Here is a 21,313-nt window from a genome sequence, read left to right on the forward strand (position 1 = left end):
TGCAAAAAACAGCAGCAGTCAAGAGGTGAAAAAGACAGCATGTAAACAATGTAGTATAATACAGTGAAAGGTGCAAAAAACAGCATGTAAACAGTGTAATACAGTGAAAGGTGCAAAAAACAGCATGTAAACGTAGTATGTAAATGTAGTATGGGCAAGTATAAATAATAATAAATACATGATGGTGGAATGCCAGTTAGTAATAGTAACAGTAATAGTAATAGTGCTAGCAATAGTAGTAGTAGTAGTAGGCAAGTATTTTGATTTTGAATGGGTTTAATCAAAAGTTTACAATCAAATACCTACATACAATACAATACAATACAATACAATACAATACAATACAATACAATATCTCGCCTCTTAATGTTAACTGGCATTTGAAAATTCCTATATATGTAGATTATGTATAATGGCTCTATAAATAATCCCAAAACATGATTGTACATATTTGACTCTGATATTTACATAATTTGATATTTTTACAAAAATAAATATACACTAATGTGATCCCAGGCTGTGAAAAGTTCGAGCAGCACTGCTGTACACACTCCGAATGAGAACACGTTTGCAGTTCACTCAAAAGGGCGGCCGCTTCTGGGAGATGCTGCACCTGCGTCACGGAACGACGTGATCAGAGAGGCGTTTCCCCGCCCATTATTACGACAAACTCATTTCTTATTGGCTTGGTATCGTGCCAATCACTGTCCAAAAAAAAAAAGAGCGCAGACCACCTGATTGTAGAGTGCCCTTTCTGAATCTGAAAGTAGGCGCTCATCCTCGGACGAGACATCCTCTGCCGCTGTGTATGAACCCGCAGGAGCTCAGCAGAAGAGCGGAAATATCTGTTCACCGCTTCGTCATTAGATTTGAGAAAAATGCAATAGTTTTCAAACCATACAGCGTTTTCGATCTATTATCCAAAGTGGCGAAATGGTAACGTTTCCGCTACTTTTACATTATTTTACTCCATATACATGTTTTGTTCCTGCGATTTAGTGCGCCATCACATCCGACGCGCGGACCGGTTGACTTTTTGTCTTTGGCCGGAAATCGGATCTGATACACGGGTCCACGAGGGTAAGTGACGTGTTTGCGGCTGCATTATTACTTTATTCTATTCAGTAGTTATGAAGCGCCTGCGTTCCGTGCGATCCAGGAGCATGTTTTTACTAGTCATGCCAGGTAGACTGAACCCTGAGACATCATGGAGGAAATGAAGCTTAAACTCCAACAGTACACTCTCATAAAGTTCCTCAAGGCTTCGTTTACACACATCTCTGAGATTCAAGAGAGGTTTCTCTGAAAGGATTCCCAGCTTTCAACTGTTGATCCCCGAAATGTTCTGGGAACGTTCATAATTGGTTCGTAAAACGTTCCAAACAAGTTTTCAAGTTCCCGTTGGGTTTCCCAAATATGTTTCCTTTCTAACTTTTAAATCAAGCTGATTTTTTCTCCTTAAGATCCCTAAACATTGACGTAACATTCCTCTACAAACGTGTTACAATACTGATATAACATGGTCATCGGTTCCCATCGCGTGTGTATGCAATACAACAGAAGCCATATAACAACATTATAATAATCATAATCAGGATGATTCAGAAAGGCACAGTGGGTAGAACTGCCACGTCACAGCTTCAGGGTCCCTGATTCAAACCTGTGTTTGGGTTGCTGTCTGAGGAGCTTTGTATGTTCTTAGCAAGTTCCCATGGGCTTCTCTGGTGCCCCCACTCTCTCTCCGAAAACATACAGGCAGAAATAGTGAAAGTATGTGTGCATGGTCAACTATAATGAACCAGTGTCCCATTTGGAGTGAATTCTCCAGCATTTCACCCAGTGTTATCAGGATGGGCTGCGGATTTGCCATGATGATGATCAGGACAAAGCGTTCACTGAAGATGGCTGAATGAATAATCACAATCACAACTGCATTTCCAAAGCTGTGAAGAAAATGGTTACCAGAAAAGTGAATAAAGTAAAATCAAATAGTGCGGGGGAAAGTGCTTGAAGATGTTTTTAATCTGCACACACTGTTTTGAGCTAAAGAATCTATAGAATTATAAAAAGCTCTGACACCAGATGATATTACTGACACTCAGGAAATCATGATTATGTGTAATGATACTTTTATACAACAATAATATTATCGTACTGTAATATTGCTTTGTTCTGCTTTTTGCAATATTTGGGACTGTCCTTGCGTTAAGGGCACTGGTAGTCATTTCTGTTAATGCACCGCACCCCATCCATAGCCTCTGATGGAAAGTTTTGTTGCTAGGCATTCTGTTTATTCAGAGCCAATGTATTTGACATACAGTAAGAGATGCTCAGCCACAGACTTTTCTTCCCTGTAGCATGTTAAAGCACGTCAGATTAAAATAATTTTCTCACCACTGTGAAATTCTGTGAAATTTTTTTCAGCCGGATTACAATATCTTGCTCATTTAATAAATAGCATTGTTCAGAAGTTTGTTTTCCCAGTGAAAACCAGTGCAAGGTAGTGTGTTTACACAGGTGTATAAAGAGCCAATAAGAACCCAAGGTTGTAGCCATGATTGCGTACGAATGGAAATAGTTGTGCTGTGTTCAGTCGGTAGAGTCTCTGAGGTTGAAACTAGATCAGGACACATGTCATTTCTTCTGTAATATGTAATAAAATAGAGATTAATCATATAGTGTTGACCAACAATATTAATCTAGGCAAGGAGACTTTATGTGTGTTCATGAACGCATGGCCTTAGAGAGCTAAAAACTGCAGTGAGTGACAGCAAATATTTGATTCTACTGCTAAGTGCATAAACAGTGCATAAACCTTTGCCTAGCTCACTGTCAGTTCTTAATATACGTAATGTGACTATTACATACTTTTAAGTGTGGTAAAGTTGTAGGCAAATATATGGATAGCTCCATAGTTTTATTAATATGGGTTAATGTTTGCAAAATTTTATACATTATATAGTATTTAATCCTTTTATTCATGCAATGTGGAATATGTAAAAGGGGTGATGGCTCGGCTGTGAGAAAATGACGAAGGCAGGTAAAGTGTCAGATTCATGTAGTTCATACTCATACTTTAGACTGTAAATTATTAATATTATAATTTTTGCACAATATGCAAGATGAGCTGAGATTAGTTTGCATAAGTTCACAGAATGTAGTCATCTATCATTAAATATTTAGAGGGTGTACAGATCATAGATCACAGAGTCTATATAGCAAATAAGAAAAGATGCTAGCTCCGTGGCTACCTGACTGCCATTCCCATGCACAGCAGAGGAATAGGATGTTCTGTCATTGTGAGTCAGAGGGTATAATATAGACCTCAATTTCAGGAAAACAGCTGTAAGCAAGGGGATGTCCAAACAGTGCTGAACTTGTCGTCTCTCAGTGATCTCAGTTATACACGTGTGGATGCAGTAGCAGCATTAATGTTTCAGCTGGAAATTAGGTAATCACTCCCAACAATGTATTAAATGACAAGCGCCAAGAAGGTCAAGGAATCGTTTACACTCCTGTAGCATTTACGTGCATTAAATGATTTTAAGATATGCTTGTTCTATATCCTTGTTCTTTACCTTTATGAAGTGGAAAATTACTTTACTTTCATTCACTGGCAGAGTACAGGTCAGAATGCTGTTTTTGTCTTCTAGTAGGATTCTTAGGATGCATCACAATCTGCTGTATGTCTAAGAAAAAAAATCTTTAATATTTCTGTCACCATGGTAGCAGACTGTAAAGTGCATGTGCAGTAGAGTTGTATGCCAAGAAAAAAAAAGATCTGTTGGAGAGTTGCTAAAATACCTTCACTATTTTTATTATTGGGGCTAGTACATCAATCAGCAGGACAATTAACTACATAACAGAACAATATTTATTTAGCATTTTGAATCGGACATGTTGTCTAATATCTTTCTCCATACTCGCTCGGAGTAGGAGTTGTGAGGAAGATCTGCTTTTTTTTGTGTTTATTTTACAGTGTGTGTTTTTGTGAGAGTGAGACAGCTATAGCACTAGGCAATGATACAAGTATTCATAAAAAAGTGGCTAGAATATCAGGAGTTTTATTGCATTCAGGAAACAACCTTACAGCAGCAGTCTGATTAGCATTGAAACATTCCTAGCAGAGCTAATTGCTGATGTAATGTTAATATTCACGCCAATGATCCATGTTACACAGTTAAGCAATATTATATCATCTCAGTTGTATTATGTGAGTGTAAGAACAATATCTTCTGCCAAATAAATCAATGTTATGGACATTTCTAAAGCACCATAAACACTATATGGCCAAAAGCATATAGACACCCAACCACATCTGCAGTATATGTGTTGCCACAAAGTCAGAACTGTGCTATGCTTTAGCATTTTACTTTCCCTTTACTGGAAGTAAAGGGTTTAGCGATGATTTAGAGGAACCTGAGTGACCCGTATCAATGTGGCATAAATATATTGAGGGATGTCATTTTTTATTTAACTTATTCGAATTTCTGGTCAGTCTATAACTAAAATCTTTACCTCAGCACTGGTGAAGTCTCTAGTCTGCTTAGAGGATTTTGATCAATTTTTGAATGCCAGCTTCAATGCAAATCACACCTTTATAGTAACAAACTTCTTTCCTATAATTTCTAATCATTAGGATACTTCCTACCAAGCTGGACTATGCACAAAAAAAAATCATTTAACTGTACTATATTGATATGTGACAAAGGCTTTTATTCTTAATCTTCTTCTTTCTAGTAATAGCTAATTTACAGAAACCTACAAGGCAAATGCTTTATATAATTGGCGTTGTAAAAGTAAAAAGCTGTAACTCTAAGTGGGTAAGAATTTGTATGGTTTCTCAGAAACATTTTAAGTGGTGCTATATTAGTATTATAATTAGCTTTGAGACAGAGAAAAATAGTTGCTGATGAGGAAATGACTCAAATTTGCTATAATGTCAATATAAAAGCAAAATAAACCCCAGGAACTAACTTGTTTCCTGGTCATTCCTTAGCATTCATAGCAGTCAATTGGCAAAATGTTTGATGTGTCATTGTCCCCCTATACAAGCATGCAGTAGTACTGTTGCAGCAGAACAAAAAAAAATCTATCTTGATAGCATGAAAAATAATTTCTGTGCTGTAAAAGTTTTTGCCACATTTCTCCTGTGTAGCATTGGCCTAGGGGGAAAACCTGTAAAGGTGTTGTTATGACAAACTTTGGGAATTTTACTTGTGTTTAATTAGTAGTTCAGTTTTCTTGGAATTCCTCAGTTGGTGTGGACATGTGGCTCTCTGTGTGAAGGGTTGGAAAGAAGAAACATGCTGAATTGAATGAGCAGATGTTGTGAATATTCCACCATGGTTGGTGTTATCTCTGTCTGCCAGCCAGAAGAGGCCATTTGAACAATGGGGTGAAGATTTAACTGCATGACATGATTGCAATTCTTTTTTTCTTCTTTGGTTCTTTCTTCCATGTACATGTACAAGGAATATAATGTTTTATGTTTTTAATGCAGTGCCACTAGCTATTAAGCTATGAACAATTTATTCAAGAAAGCGTATGTTGGCGATTGTGTTGTTTTATAGGTGTTATATATGTTGTTAGTGCCTTTCTGCTGTTAGGCGTGACACAACTGTTGGCTCAGGTTCCAGGTATGAGATATGACATCATGCTCTGTTTAGCTTCACTGAGTCCCAAAACAAAAGTTCTAGAGGGGAAACAATATCTCAGGTGCCAAATGACAAGCTCTTCTATTTGGCTGCTTCTTAATGTCATTTATAGTGTGACGTTGATGCATCTGCCCTTTGAGATGAACAGCCTCGTCATCCACATCCTGATAATAATGTTGTACATGTGATGCTTGTCTTGTCTCTGCTTTGTGTCTGTGTACTGTCTTTCAAAAGATGATCGCACAACTACAGGACACTGTTTTTCAGCCTCCTGTATTGAATTTGAAACACAGGTGCTTATTTTTTTATATCATATTTTTTCTTTTCTAGTTTTATTTCCTGAAAAGAAAACCAGTGTCTCATTGATATCTTGCAACTCTTGTGCTGTTGTCACATAATTGCAGTTGTATTTTATTTGGCATCAGCCTTGTCTTATTGCAGCTCTATAAAAAACTGCATGCTTAAAAAATTTGTTACGGTAATAGAGTGGATAATGTGGCATTCTTATTAGCAACCAATTTACTGCCATTGCACTTAGACATGTTTTTCATATTATCAGGAGATCATGAGTTTGAAACCAGAGCATGGGATCTGTGGCCAAGGAAAGTTAAAAATGATCTGTGCTCTCTGGGTCTGTACCAATCACAGTGTCAATCACAGTGACAGTAGCCAATCATGGAGATCTGTGAGTTTATATAAAAGAGCCTTTCTAAGTACTATATGTTAAGGCAACCTGCCATGCCTCATGAGCGATAAATTCAAACGATGCATCACATATTGTACATGGCAATGAATGCATTATCTGATATGCATAATATAGTAATATTTTATGTATATTGTGCAACAGAATTGATAGGCTTTATTTGATAGGCTTCACTAAAGTTTTATTTGGAACAGCCAATATGAAGCTTACAATAAAAACAACAAATATTATTGTCTGGACACAAAGGAATCTGGGCTACTGATTTGTCCACTACTGACACTGATTGTAAATAGCGCTTATAACATTTTTGTTGGTATTTTGACTCTTAATCTCTGGTTTGAACAAACCTACACACAGACTTCAACTCCACATAGGAGTGTGTGGTATATCTTGTGTTTTTTTGAGGCGATAGGATTTTTGGATCAGTCACTCACCTTTTGTCTGGAATTTTTCCCAATTAAATGATCCTGAAAGATCTGTACTTTAGATGTGTGTGCACTCTATTTGACAAGACAACAGATAAATGTTACATATATAACCATTTTGGGATTTTAAAATTTTTCCAATCAGGCCTGCTGACCACATCATTAAGCTTGTCACATTTTTAGTAGAGAAACACACGTACATTATCTTAAAAAGAGACGTATCTCGACTTGAAAAGTAAAGATTTGGACTCATTCTTCTAAACACTGTTGTTCACGAAAGAAGCTTTACAGCTCTACAAAACCAAATCATATACAAAATACTGAAAAATTCATAAACATGAACCAATGTGGATTCTGTAGTCAATTCTCTATTCTAGTCATGTTTATTTATGCTAGTTATGCACCTGAAGGCAGATCATAAGACCTGGGGCTAGCTCCAGGGCTAGAAACTTTAGTTGGAAAAAGGAGAGTTTATTATTTTATAATATTATATAACAGACTTTCATTGATTTAATTTTTTTTTACCATCTGAGGTTTCATTAGAGATCACAGCTCATGGATTTAATAAAGTTTTTAAAAAGTTGACCTTTCCAAATTGCAGTCGAAAGCCCTAAATTAGACTTGACTACCAGCAGTGATTTTATGTTGAGGATTGTAATAGAAATGTAGGCAGGAAATCAGAAGTAATCTGTATCTTTGTTGCTCTTGGTGACGGCTGTTTCAAATCATAAGGATGGGCGGAAGTTGTTTGTGTGTGCAGTTAGCACTGTGAATGCAAATATCATTTACCCTGAAATATCCTTAGTGTAAAGTCAGCAGACTTTAGTGTAGTCCTTCCTAAATGCATTTGGTAAATGCATCCAGATGCTGTGTGTTACCCCTCCCAAAAGTTTACATTTGCATGGCAAGCAAATGATGGTTAGCAGCCACTCCTCTGCAAACAAAACCACAAAAACCCGTGCTACTATACTTTTCTAGCCTGTCACCTCTTCTTACATGTAGCAAGTGTTTGGTTACAGTTTACCATCATTCACGGCTATCATCATTCATAATGCGACAAATTTGTGTTTAGGGTTATATTGTAGAAGGGTGAATTAGTGATGTATGAAAGCATATGGCTGTGGATGAACTCTACAGCTGTTCTGCATGCTGTTAGTGTGCCAGTTTTGCCTTTTTGCTATGATTTGCAGTCAAGTGTTTCTTCTCATACATAGTCACAAGGCCAGATACAGCCGTACACCCCTCTTCTTTCTCTCTGTAGCACCCATGTAGAAATCACAGAAATAATTTCCTTATTGTTGTTGCTGGTGTACTTCTATATTTTGATTGCAGGTGGCCATATGGAGGCTGTCCATGTGCTGTCTGGAGGATGCAGGTGCTGAAGCTGCTAAAAGATTAACTATGCATCAGTGAGACGTTGCACTTTCCGTCTGCTGAGATGACAGTGTTTCTTTTGGTTCTCTAATCAGTGAGTGTATTGAGATAAGGAGCTCAGGATGGAGGAAGAGTTTGTTTGTGAGCCACCATGAGTCCCAAGAGCACATATAAGTGAAATAAATGAAGCAGGATGTGGTAATTCACAGGATGCACTGCATAGTAGTAAAAAAAAAACAATTTTAAATAGCTATGAATGCTCATTGCTTTTGAAATATAGGCATGGGTTTTATGAAAGCATCAAATTAAAATATTATTTATCACCTACATGACCATACACAGTATTACTTGCAGTGGGAAATATAATAGTGGGAATACATTTACAATGTACTAAAATAAAATTCAGTTGCTATTAAATACATTTTAAATAGAATTATAAAAATGTTAATTTACAGCACCATATAGAATTAGTGTGATGGTGGATATGCTAAGAGTGGGCAAATAATACATGTATTATGTAGCATAACAACTTAGTAAATCTACATTGTGCTGGCCAGTCCAGTGTTTTAATTGCAGCACAGAAGAATAGACAAAAAAATGACTGTATGGTTGTTACCTTCTATTATCGTCTCCTAATTTCTTCTTTTTTTATTATAAACTGTGTAGAAGAAGCACTTGGACATAATGGCACCATGTAGAACTGAATAATTGAATTCAGAATTCGGTAGTTTTGTGTGCAAACATTTCAATGCCTCACACTCTGTCAGTCGGAGTGTTAACATGGCAGACTTTGAATGGAGGTGACACAATGATGGAGCTGTGTACAGATAGTGCAGTATTTTGGGAACACTACATCAAGCAAGCATTCGAGTGCTAGAATGTGTTCTAGTAACATGTCTTTTGCTTGCTATAGTGCCAAGATTTTTTTTTTTAAGTGAATCAGGCAGCCTTTGCCAAACATCCATCTGCTCAATACATAATATACAGTATACATGCATTATCTGCTCTGTTTACTTCAACGCTTTGAAGAACCCATTCGAGACTCTCTGCTTACTGTCTCCTTAATTAGAAAGATCTTCTACATAAAACTTTGTTCACCTTTTTTTAACCTGTATGTAAAATCAGGCTTTTGGACCACAGACCCAATCTCTGAGTTAATAGTTGCTTGGCAGATTCTTTGACGCAGACTTTTTGGAATCTTGCGAGAAATAGAGCCCATCTGTTTGGTCTCTCAGCAAGCTCATTTTGCCTGAAGCACTGCACATGACTTGAGACCTCTAATGCAGTGTTAATGCATTTAGTGTCCTCTTAAATGGGCTGTTTTTTTATTATTCTTGGTCAGAGCATAGAGACAGGTACAGTGTCAGTATTATTTGTCTAAGATGTCTTTTTTTGGCTTTAAATCAGTAAAACTGACAAATTTACTCGACCGATGGAGCCCTTTCAGACTCTATCACTGAGATTGATCGTGTGGATCTGAATCCACAATCTACATGACTGATTGACATCCAATTTAATTCTGTTTATTTAGTTAATGTTACCATATTTCAAACATTAACACATAAACCAGACAATATCTGGTAGACATCATTATTATATTTGTTGGGGAAGTGAAACTAGATAAGCCCTAATATTGATCAGTGAAAAGGAAGTGATATTGAACAACATGATTTTGATATTGAATGATATTAAAAAACAAAATGTTGAAATTGTGCAGTATAACAGATTTATTTAAATGTTTTAGATATGACTTTATGTTCAAGTTTCACTGTGTGACACTGAGAGCTAAATTTTTTTTATGGTTAACTCCATAGTGTGTGAAAGGAGAAAAGTGTGTATGAGGGTGTCTTGCATGCATCATCATTGGTCTAAATCTGCAGGACCAGCTGGACAGGTATGAATGAACATTTCCAAGAATGCCAGCATGTGTGTGTGTGTGTGTGTGTGTGTGTGTGTGTGTGTGTGTGTGTGTGTGTGTGTTTGTGTGTCCTTAACTTTCGCCTCGACTGGAGCCACTTAAATTTTTGAATTTATTTTTAAAGCTTGCATAATGATTTACTGTTTACTAAATTAAACTGCCTGATAAAAATAAAAAAATCAATGGTAGTGACCTAACTGTGAGGTGTTGTGACCACTCATTCAAACATTAAAAATGTTTCAAGTTCAACTTTAAACACATCTACTCTGAACTCTCTTGGGCTTCATATAATATCTACAGTCTGCAGGTAGTATGCTTTTTTTTAAAGGATTTGCAGACACTTGGTTCTTACTGAAAGATCACACAATATATCTGAATATCACTTCAATTGGCCGAATGGATGACAATGTATTAGTGATGCAATATCAGCCATCATGATTATTTAGATTAACTCTGATTCCCTGTATAGCTTTTTTTGCACCTGTGCTTGATCCAGTTCTACAGATCATTAGTTTTCATTAGATCATTAGAGAAGCAGCATGCATATAAAATAATCGTGGCTTAACTGCATTTAATGAAAATGTATTTTACTGACAGAAACAGCATTTAACACAGCGACTCTATTGTTGTAATTTACTTTCATAACATTATAGAATTAACTATGATTTTCTGCACTAGTTAACATAAACATAATGTAAAGTTGAGCATTATTAATCCTTAAGTAATTTTCACTATGTGATTTATTAAAATGAATCCGAATATCATGTGAATATGTTTTTTTGTACAAAAGACATCCCACGGTGTAATATTATTATTATTATTATTATTATTATTATATTATATATTATAGGCAGATGTGATTAATTGCATGCACTGTTAGTGGGTGCTGAAGGCTCTCAGTTGCAACTGCATTTTCCATATATAGTTAATGGAGGCCACTTTCGATGCCTTTCTTTTTTTTTCCATCTCACAGAACAAGCAAAATAGCTGATTTCAGTATTATCACCAATGAAATCTGTTCCTGTTTGTATAATGATAAGGATATGTGTCATGTGACACTGGTGGATTTTATTCAGGATGTTTAGTCTCAGTGAGATGAAACAGCACAGCAGGTTGCTCTGGTTAGAGTTCTGCGCAGTCATTTGTTTGCCAAGCCATTACACATTCGCCTTCTTGCATCCCCTGTAGCGTTCCCTGCACTGCGGTGAGTCAGACTCGAGAAACACCTATTATCTTCCATAGCTTTTGAAATTGTTCCTTGCAGGGCGTCTCCAGCAAATCGTAACACACCTGATGAAGAAATCCCGAAGCAGTAATGGCGCATGGGTTGCTTTGTGTGTGTTTACAGATAATGTGTGGACAGGACTTTTTAAACACAGTTTCTTAATGGAAAAATGTGGAGGGTTTTAGTTACACTTTTTAAAAGCTTGTTCAGAGGTAATGGAATAAAAAGTTTTGTCTGCTTGCACAAAAAGATGTAAACAGAACCGATGAGCTTTCTTTCTCTCCGCCACTCACTCTATTTAATCATTCTGTTAACTGTCAGTAGAGGGTTTTTTTATTATACAGAAACCCCAGGCAATCATGCATGTGTGCTCTCCTGAAGGCATGGGAGTATCTGTGTTGGCTTTGCTGTATTTCACTGACAGGCTGTTACAGCTCAGCTGTTTCAGTGTTTCTGGTAAGCTTATTGTCTTCCTAAGAGGCTGAACAGAAGGCATGCGCACACAAGTAGCAAAGAAATATTGTCATGTGGCAGTGTTCATAACAAAACACATCCATGGACATTTGAAATGTAATTTAGGATGTAAACTCACCGTTGAGCTTAGTATGGGATATCCAAAAATCACAGTCATTGTCAATATCATCGGTCAGAAAAGGTTCCTAATTATTAATGTGCATATACTGACATCCATCTGAATGATAAGACTGATGAGGAGAGAGAGAGAGAGAGAGAGAGAGAGAGAACGTTGGCACTACTTATTAACAGTGTTAAATAGAACAATTTTACGATCAAAGATCAGGAAACCAGATCAAACAAAGAATACTCTGTATCTGGAAAACACGCCTTGGACTGGATGTTACAAAAGTGCCTGGAAAGATTTCATGATGAGGGAAAGAAATAACTGGAAAATATAACCAAACTATTGAACTGACTATATGACGTGCACACATTAGGAGATCAAACCAATGATAAGACAGGACAGAGCCTAAACAAAAGCATTTGGCATAACAAACAGAAGCACATGAAAGCAACATGAAAGCAACGTTCGTCATGCCGAGAAGGAGAATTGACCCTAATGGTGATTTGAAAGTACCGTACACTTACTAGAAATGCAACTGCTCAGTGTTTTGAGCAAATCACAGGAAAATTGTGTGTTTTAGAGTCTTTGTTTTCAATTAAGGACAAATAGCGTGGGCCCATTTTCAGAATCTCATTGCACAGGCAAAAACTAGGATATCAGTTGAAGAACAAACACACTGATCCGGCTTTGTAGATGTTCATACACAAATACGCCTAAAACCGGTATTATGAACTCATGAAAAAAGTGCGCTAATGATATTCCTTTTACAAATGACATTTAAATTCAAAAACCCATTTGTTGAGAAATAATGTTTGACACTGAGGTCTGTGTCCTCAGGCAGTTAAGCCTTGACAAATTGACAAAGAGCTTTCTCAATATAATAGGTTCGTTTGTGATGACAAAATGTTTTTGAGTGTTCGTCATCCATCACAGCTGATCTAAACTGAGTCTGAGGGATTAACTTTCACAAGGCCATTCTGCCTGTTGTCCCCTATTATTTTACGCTCTCATCATTCCTCCTTATCTCATCACTGTTTTTTATATTATAATATCTTTTATATATATATATATATATATATATATATATATATATATATATATATATATATATATATATATATATATATAGCTTTTTTTTTTTTTTTTTACATTTTCCTGTCAGTGCTAGCAAAATCTACAGTATACATCATAATGCAGATTGTGTATTGTGAAACACTCTTTCTGAAATAGACCTTAGTCCTTATTTGATGAATTTGTCAGATATGCATGATTGTAAAAAGTTCTCTGAAGCATGTGTAATTTATACAATCTGTGAAACCAGAAGCTGTTGCTAGCCTGGTCACACCTTTTTAGCTTACTGCTAAATCATTTTAAGTGCTGTGACTGGTTGAGAGAACATAATTTAAGCCCTGGTCATCCACCATGTCCTCCCTATCTGCAGCAGCACGATCTCCCTCTTAAACACCGTCATCTCAGTAAACACAGTTGCTCCTCAGCAACATTTGGGGAAGTTGTCATTAACAGTAACAAAAATCCATGAGTCACACCCGGGGTGTGTTTAAAAGGATGCAGTTACCATCAGATCCTGTGTTTGTCCTTCTTTTTTTCAAAGCAATAAATTGCCTCTTCTTCTTTTTTCTTGGTTGGTATTAATAGAAACGTCGACCCGTGCTTGGCTGAGCAGTGGCACCCTCTACTTTCCCGTATTAAAATAAATCGCTTGCCATTTGGTTGCACACAAAAAAGGTCATTAGAAATGTAGAAAAACACAGGAGAAGTAACATATTCAAACACAGCAAGAAATCCTAGTTCTACAATACTGAGCAAGATGGGAAATACCCCAAACCCTGCCCACTTCACAGTGTTCCCCTGCATGACCTACATTTGCATGTTGGAAGATAATTTTATGCTTTATGACAAAATGTCACAAGTCTGTCAGGATTTTCCAGTGAGCAATTTTTCAGATCCCTCTGTTTCTTAAAAGAGAGTAATGAAAATGATTTTGAACAATATTATGACTCAAATAAATTCCCCCAAACGATTGAATCTCCTAACCACTTACATTTTGATAAACAGCGAGAATACTGTAGTGATGAACACAAAGTCCTGCTATGATGATGCTATTATGCTAGGATGTGGCTGTGCTGTTACTGCTGGCTGTTTGAAGTATCTTTAGCAGGTTAGAGTTTAAGCAACACTGTAGCTCCTTGGCACATGCAGATAATGTCAACCTGAAAGCCTTTGCGCCATTTGCTTAAACAAAAAAAAAGAAATTGAGAGAATATTTGTTTTCTCTTTTATGTTAAAGTAGACATTCCAAGCTTTCTATTTATATTTTTTATATGTCTGTGAGGCAAGTATTCACTGAGATTCAGGTTGTTTGATTTATGTCTGTGGAGAGAGCTGGCAGAGAGTGCATCCTGTCTGTTTTTGTTGTTTTACAAAAGCATAGCATTTTTTTGTTATTATGAGTGTGTACAAATAAAAGTAGAACCTTTAAAGATTCGAATAATGTATTGCTTTTATCTTATACAATCAAAAAAGACAGTAATTTAAGTTCATTTCGGCGTCATGAGGAACAATGCCCCAAAACATGCCGGTGCATTTGTCGACCCCAGAGTGTTAATTGTGAGCATCATAGCGGATTTTGGTGCTGATTCGAGACTTGGCGCATCAGTAAAACAAACAAAACAAAACAAAACTTATTTCTAATTTTGTTACTTGATAAATGTATCTAGGGTGAACATCCACCATATAGAACACAAGCAGAGAAAAGATGATGGTCTCGGTCTGATCCCCAGATTTCTTGTTACCTTCTGCCTGCGCATTGTTGGCTTCATAAACTAGCCTACATCTGTGGTGTGTGATAACCAGGAAATAATACACCAGTGGTAGATTGAAAAAGCTGCGCAATGACAAGAAATAGGTTGATAGGCTGTAAACAGCGCAGTGAAAAAAAAAATAGTCACCATATAGATTAAAACTAAAGTAACGAGCCCGTTTAGAAAATTTAAGAAGTAGAAAGTACAGATATTTGTGTAAAAATGTAATAAGTGAACCTAAAAAGTTTTCAGAATAACGTATTGTGAAGTGAAGCACTGATACCAGAAAAATTTACTTAAGTACAGTAACGAAGTATTTGTTACTCCGTTACTGCCCACCATTGATCACAGCTTATAAGCTAACAAGCTCCTGCTTGTTCACATGCTCGTTAGTACGCTGGATATTGCCCCTGTGATATTGCCAATTACTGTGCTCTGTCTTATGACTCTGATTATCCAGTCTGTTTAAGAGAGAGAGAGAGAGAGAGAGAGCGCTAATGAACAATGCACTGCATCTCTTGTGCCTTTTCACTGTGCCCTGATTCTTTACACATAGCCGTGTTCTGTGTATAACACCCCTTAATTCGTTAACAGGGTGGCTCAATCTAGTGATGTTCTGATCAGTACTGTACGCGTTACTTAATACTAGAATGAAATCTAGAACTAAGGGTGAAGTGAAGCCATGTTGTTTGTTTTTGTGAAATGTCATACGGTAATTATAATGTGACTGTACTACTGCTCTTATTTGAATAGATTATTTGATGAGATGTACATTAGAACAGAATGCATCATATGCTATATTATATAGACAAAAGGACTGGTACACCTGTCTTTTTCAGTCTTATGTGGCTCTTCTTGAGTGGCATGCTATAGAACTTTGACCTCAACCCTATTAAACACTTTTGGGGTGAACTGGAATGCTAAATGTCCTAAATGCCTCTACTACATCAGTACCTGAATTTTCTTGTGGCTGCATGATCACAAATCTCAATCAGAACACTTAAAAATCTAAGGGATCTTCCTAGAAGACTGGAGGTTATTAGAACCGCAAATGGGGGATACATGTGGAATAGGATGGTTAAAAAGGCACACTTTCTATCTAAAAGCCAGGTGTCCACAAACTTTTGCCTATACAAACATGTACAAACCAAACTAAATATGTCAGCAGACTAAATAGTTTCCACCTCGAATTATATACAAATACTACACACATAAGAAAAACTCTTAGGATGAGAAGTATCATTCTGTGGCATTCCAAGCTTTGCTATTTCCATGAATGGCATTCTTGTTTTGGATTTAGTTTGTCCGTAGTTTTTAAAGTCTGTTATTTTAATCTGTATGTTTGTTCATCGTCTGTTGTTTTGACCAAACTACTTGTTTTGGATCTGTTTGCATGACATTTTTGAAAATCAAACATGATCTGCAACAACAGCAAACACAACATTTATTCATAAATCATTTCATGATATAATTAAATTGCTACTAAATTATATTCCAATCTTTATTCTATTCGCTTTGTTATAAGATTTGTTGCAGATGCCAGAATTTAGTTGTGTTTGCTGTCCAGTAACCAGTTGGTGTATTTTTGCAGCAAGTTTTACATATTTAAATATTTGTTCCTCGTCTACCGTTTGCAATTACGATTAGGATGAACCCGAGATAAAGGGAATTTCTCTTCCATATATTTAGATGTAAAGGACATAAAAGTAGGACATGTCAGACTGGTTTAAGGTGGAGGTTGGACTGCATCAAGGATTGGCTCTGAGCCCTTTCCTGTTTGCAGTGGTGATGTACAGGTTTACATACGAGGTCAAACAGGAATCTTCATGGACTATGATGTTTGCGAAAGATATTGTGATTTGTGGTGAGAGTAGTGAGCAGGTTGAGAAGAGCCTGAAGAGGTGGAGGTATGCGCTGGAGCAAAGGGGAATGAAAGTCAGCAGGAGTAAGACAGAGTACATGTGTGTGTAAATGAGAGGGAGGGCAGTGGAGTGGTGCGGTTGGAGGGAGAAGAGGTGGAGAAGGTGGGTGAGTTTTGGTACCTGGGGTCAATAGTACTAAGTAATAGGGAGTGTGTTAGAGAAGTGAAGAAAAGTGTGCAGGCAGGGTGGAGTGGGTGGAGAAGAGTGGCAGGAGTGATTTGTGATAGAAGAGTATCTGCAAGAGTGAAAGGGAAGGTTTATAGGACTGTGGTGAGACGTGCGATGTTGTATGGATTAGAGACAGTGGCATTGAGTAAAAGACAGTAGGTGGAGCTGGAGGTAGCAGTGCTGAAGCTGTTGAAGTTTTCTTTGGGAGTGATGAGGATGGACAGGATTAGAAATGAGTTTAATAGAGGGACAGCGCATGTGGGACATTTTGGAGACAAGGTGAGGGAGGCGAGATTGAAATGGTTTGGACATGTGCAGAGGAGGGACATGGGGTATATCAGTAGGAGAATGCTGAGGATGGAGCCACCAGGAAGGAGGAAAAGAGGAAGGCCAAGGAGGAGGTTTATGGATGTGTTGAGGAAAGACATGCAGGTAGTTGGTTTGAAAGAGGCAAATGTAGAGGACAGAGTGGTATGGAGACGGATGATCTGCTGGGGCAAACCCCTAACAGGAGCAGCCCAAAGAAGAAGAAGAAGAAGAAGATATTTAGATGTAGAAGTGCTCATACACACAGTGTAAATAAAATCCAATTATGTATGACGGTTAATAGCCAGGTCAAGAATCCATAATCCTGGATTTGTCCTGATGTGTTCTTATTGAATATTGTAGATATTGAATAATGTTCTTATTGAATATTGTGCAACTATCGCACATTCTAAATCTAAAAATGAAAATATCCATCCATCTGTTCCATCTGTTCCAGAAATCTCAGTCACTCCTGTATAATATTAAGCAGCACTGCGTAATATGATTATTAATCAGTATTTGTGAGTGTTTGTGTGTGTGTGTGTGTGTGTGTGTGTGTGTGTGTGTGTGTGTGTGTGTGTGTGTGTGTTGGCCTTATGAATGATGTTTTAGTGAATCATGGAGGATAACACAGTGCATTATTTCTGTGCAAATAACTTGCACACAATTTTCATAGGGAGTTTGTTAATGAATGGTGTGGGTTTGCCAAAAAAGCTTTAGGTTTAATATGATTGTTAACATCATTTAATTGGTCTATAAATGTATATTTTTTGGCATTATTTTTTATAATGATTTTGTCATAAATGCATAGTCCATGTGTGGTGATCAATTTCAACTACGTTTGCAACATGTATGTTTTATTTATGTGTAAGTTTAGTGCAGTTACAATACATTTAAATAGTGAGAGTCAAAACGTCTATTATTATATCCAGCTCATGAAGATGGCTGCACACGCAAAAATAGTGTCTGCATGGTTTTTGCTGGTACATAAGAAAGCTTTCAACACGCTAATGAAAGACATCAAAACAAACAAACTGAGAAATTAATCATTTTGAGTTAGCGTGGGCTGAATGAATCAGAGTCGATTTTTCTTTGTCATGGAACAGTATGCACAATCATTGAAAATGTTTTTAGGAAAACAGAAAGGCATGTTTGAAAAAAAAATAGACTTTGGTTCAGTCCCCTAATTGGGCGTCTTGTTTGACACTGACTCTTTGACATCATTCTAATCTTCAAGTACTTTGTACTAGCCCCTCCCGTGTTCATCCCTCAGCCACTCCTGCTGCTGTTTAGTCATGGCTTTGTGCTAGTTATTTTTAGAACAGTTTGCATGGTGCTTCTTTTTTTTTTTTAAAGACACACAAACCCTACCTGCCGGCTGTGACGGATTGCGAGGTTGGATTACAGAGTGACGGACACAAGCAGAGCTGTCACCTTTAGCTGAGTTTGTAATTACACCGGTGTCTCTGTTGCGTGGGAGGGCTGTGAGGAGTTCAGGTCTCCACTGGTGTAGAAAAATATGAGAGCCACGACCCGCGCAGCCGTTTCAGCAGCACGTTCTCCGCTCCACTCAATCTATTTAACCTTTGATAGGATGATTGTTGCCTCAGTCCATTCTTTCAGTTATATCACTTTAAATTATAGAGCACTCATAGACTGTCTAGCTTTGAATGCGTTACAGGGCACCTTATTTTTTATTGGTGCTGTCGATACTTTTTGCCCTTAAAAATCTGGGTTCAAGTTAATTTTCTCCCTTTTATGCTGTATAGTCTGAATGTGTGAGTGCTGGAAGGAGAGTGAATATTGCTGTTGAATAGATGTTACTGTTGTCATGTCTGTATGCATAATTAATGGCCTGTACTAGAGGTCCTGATGATGTGTCAGATTTGCCTTGAGCCTATTAATCTTTTATCTGCATCAGCTGTGAGATCATCAAGCTTTGTGCTTAATCTCTGGATTGTGTCAATAATACCTAGGTTATTTTTTCTCTATTCTATTCAATATCTAGGCTTTACTAGAGTATTGTTACAACTCAAACGTAACTTCACGTGCTGTAGGATTGATGATTATCCATAGGTGATGTTTCAAGCCCTGGCGGCGATACGTGGCCATAGACAGGTGTGTCTTGGTTATGCGTCACTCTGTGTGTGTGTTTGTGTGCGGAAAGTGAATGAATAAATGATTGGCCAGACACAAAGCGGCAGCTGCTCTCTGCTGGCTTCTAAAGATGTGCTCTGATGTGGTGAGGAGTTAAGAAGTGGCAAGTATCGTTTACACACAGCCTGGAGTCTGTTCAGCGGAAGAGCTCAGTCGATGCTGCTACTTAAAGAGGCTCCGTGCCTGTCCTGTAATTAGCTGTGTCCCATGATGCTCAGTGTGCGGTTTAGGAAGCCACAGGTCTGCACATGCTTTGACAGGAATTGAAAAAACATCTGCCTCCATGCTGGCTAGTGAGGCTCATATTAGATGAAAGCAACCTGCAGGCACATTTCGGAAAAAGCAAACGGACCCCAAAGAAGAACGTCCACCTGGATGACTGCATACATAATCATCAAATGCTAATCGGAGAACACTGCTGCTTGCGTTTAATGTGTTAATGAGCTCTATATGAAACGAGATAAATCTATGTTATAGAAGGAGAAACCTGAATTCGAATCATGCCTAGAGAGTTCTAAAAATAACCACTCACGGATTGACCTTCTAAGTGAATTTGAAAGGATGGAAACCCCCTTTTTTGGCTGCCTGAGTGATCCATAATGCTGAAACCCAGTGACGGCAGGTTTGGATATGAGATGTGATAGCTAAAATCTTTCAGTAGCTTGAGAATCGCAACTATTGGATGCATTAATGGCATAAAATGTAGTGATCTGTGATTTCTTTATTTCTGGAATTCTGTTTAACATGTATGTCATCTGTCCTTTTGTGTATTTTGTCTCCTGCTTGGACAGTGTGCTTTTAGTTTATCTACTGTGTAATGGTGGTAGAAATTATGAAATGATGGTAAAATAAAGCGAGTTCATTACGCTCACTGTATTTTCAATCACTTTTAATGTCATGTTATGGATGTGCCGGTAAAACTGAAAATTATGCACTGAAGCTGTAGGAGGCCTCACCTGATATGGCTGTCATTGGTAGACTGTAATCAATCTACTCCATGGAAAGACTGAAAATCTTCATTTTCAACACTTTAGTCGTTTTTTTTTTCCTTATGACCATTTGCGTTGTTGTAACAGGGCAAAGTAATTTACTTGGATGCCAAAACTTTATCACAACTTTATCCTGATTTAACCTTCGGAATCACTGCAGTTTAACTATATTAGTCTCCCCTTTGGTGAATTTTGCATCTGTCAAATTTGCTCTAAATGCCTTTTTTCCTTTATAGGTATGTAATTAGAATCAGGTAATTAATGCCTCATTGATTATTGGAACTATTTGGAACTATTTTCCCATATATCAGTAACTGACTTTACTAGTGCCATTATGGCTGAATGAGTCTAAATCTCCACAAACACACTCCAAAATCTAATGGATCATCTGGAAGTTATTATAGCAGCAAATGGGATGTTCAAAAAAGCACATACCACAAACCTTTGCCCATATAGTATAAATTCAGAGAAAATGATAGATAGATAGATAGATAGATAGATAGATAGATAGATAGATAGATAGATAGATAGATAGATAGATAGATAGATAGATAGATTGATTGATTGATTGATTGATTGATTCAGGTTTAATGTGCCAAAAAAAAGACTACAAGAATACATGTAGACAACAGTAACAGTACAGTAAATAATCTGTAATGAGAAATCTAGGTGGGGTGTAAGGGGTAAAAACCAGGAAGAACAACAAGAACAGGAAACACAGTCAACAAAGGCTGGGATTTAACAGGAATTTTTCGTTGCCAAGTTTAAAGGACACACCAGGGTGCTATATACATGTGCAAATGAATCAAGTATTAAAGCAGTGCAGATCAGGGAAATATACCAATGAGAAGACAGGGGACAATAATAGTACATGACCACATGGTGCTTGTCACCATGGGAACCATGATGTGAAAGGGGGAATCTGTGACATAAGGTTAGGTGGCATTTTTGCAGTATAGTGCAGTACAATAAAGGCATTCACAGTATTTCAAGTTTGAATCCTGACAATGCTAAACCCGTCCATGGCTAGAAGTCTCGAGATCAAAATGAGTGGGGAGAGATGGTGT

General features: G+C 37.3%; 1 protein-coding gene across 2 annotated transcripts in view; it reads left to right on the forward strand.

The window, feature by feature from the left end:
- Positions 1-705: 705 nt before the first annotated feature.
- Positions 706-21,313, forward strand: part of osbpl3b (oxysterol binding protein-like 3b) — a 57,093-nt gene continuing 36,485 nt past the window's right edge. Inside the window, exon 1 of one of the 2 annotated variants that reach the window (XM_046847317.1) lies at positions 706-1,080. The gene's annotated coding sequence lies outside the window, so the exon portion shown is untranslated. The remainder of the gene's footprint in view (positions 1,081-21,313) is intronic. The other variant, XM_046847319.1, reaches the window with a different exon arrangement.

Source organism: Silurus meridionalis, chromosome 4, assembly GCF_014805685.1.
Source record: "Silurus meridionalis isolate SWU-2019-XX chromosome 4, ASM1480568v1, whole genome shotgun sequence".
NCBI lineage: Eukaryota > Metazoa > Chordata > Actinopteri > Siluriformes > Siluridae > Silurus > Silurus meridionalis.